Source organism: Geospiza fortis, unplaced genomic scaffold (assembly GCF_000277835.1).
Source record: "Geospiza fortis unplaced genomic scaffold, GeoFor_1.0 scaffold53, whole genome shotgun sequence".
Lineage (NCBI taxonomy): Eukaryota > Metazoa > Chordata > Aves > Passeriformes > Thraupidae > Geospiza > Geospiza fortis.
The window spans coordinates 11,105,037-11,106,370 of record NW_005054305.1 but is presented as its reverse complement, the minus strand read 5'-3'; the positions used below and the strand labels follow the sequence as shown (position 1 = coordinate 11,106,370).

Below are 1,334 nucleotides of genomic sequence, written 5' to 3'. Positions count from 1 at the left end.
CTCTTTCCCCATTTTTTTTCTAGTGAAATAATCATGTCTGTTGAGAGAGACTCCTCACAAACTTTATAAATGCTGCAGTGTCACAGCTACTGCTACAAAATCAGAGCTAGTAGGCAGTGTTTCCCTGAAAACAGTACCTTTCAGATAGTTTCAGACTTTACATTCTAGTGTACTGTAACAACAGGTTTAACAAGATATTCTTCCTTTTGAGCACTGGTTCCAACCCCTTAACTTTGTGGAGGCCCCTTTCTTCTGTTGAGGAAATGTTTTTTTTATGATGGTATGTCATGTGCTGTAGTGGAACTTAGACTGCCTAGGGGCTATGTTGAGACTGCCAAGTCTGTGGAATTACTCATCTTGACTTAGCAGGACTGTTTTCCCCAGGGGGAAATGCAATCATCAGGTTTATTGTATAGTGATAGATGTTTAATTTGTAAATGTCACGGCAACTTCAAGAGCTCCGTGTTTGGCATATAATGCTTCAAATACTGGTTTTACGTGAGAAGACAGCTATGATGTATGGCTGGAGTTGCTGCAGTTCTGCTTCCTTGTTCTGCTTCCTTGTTTGGGGTTCTCTTGGCCCTTGACCCTTGGCTAATACCCTGTTACAGTTGAGGTGTGTGTGATGCCTTTTCTTGTCATGATGTGAGTTATGTAAAAATCCTGCTCATATAAGGTCTGTCACAGTCAAATGTACTCTGATAAGTCCTTCATTTTCATTGTCTTTCCATGTCACTTGGCTACAACTTTCAGGACAATTGTGTCTCTGGTCATCCAAAAATATGCTACTACAGTCACAAGGACGTTGTGTTGGGTTTTGCAGTTTTGGAGTTTTACTCCATTCAACAGATTGGTGCTGTGTGCTCCACTACCTGGCCAAACTCTGCTTGATGTATTGAAATGCTCTCTGATGTGGAATAAAGTTCATTAAGCTGGGTAGCAGGTGACAATAGGCTTAAATGTGACTTTTTACTGCAGTTAATAAATGTTCTTCATGGGCCATCTTAGGCCCTTATCCCAACCTACCTTAAAAATGGGTATGGGATGTTACTTGTTTGTGAAATAAATTTGTCTAACAGTTGTGTAGTGGTTAAATTCAACTGAGCTGCTTAAACTTCTACTTGTAACTCAGTGCTTGCAGCAGGTATATATATATCTTGTCTAAGTCATTCAGAGTCTGCACAAATCTGGTGATACTATGTCTCTGTATTTCCATGTGCTTCTACTGGTCTGTATAAATTGAATTTTAAACCCCCTACTGCCTGTGTACTGTATGATTCTCCAGAGTCAAATGTTCTGCCTGTAGTACTTGAAGCAACTGCATTTAAATATTG

The 1,334-nt window shown here is 39.9% G+C and overlaps 1 protein-coding gene across 1 annotated transcript in view; it reads left to right on the top strand.

Moving 5' to 3' along the window:
- The window catches only part of IMPAD1 (inositol monophosphatase domain containing 1), a 12,072-nt gene that overhangs the window by 247 nt on the left and 10,491 nt on the right, over positions 1 to 1,334 (top strand). The gene's annotated exons all lie outside the window — the stretch shown is intronic.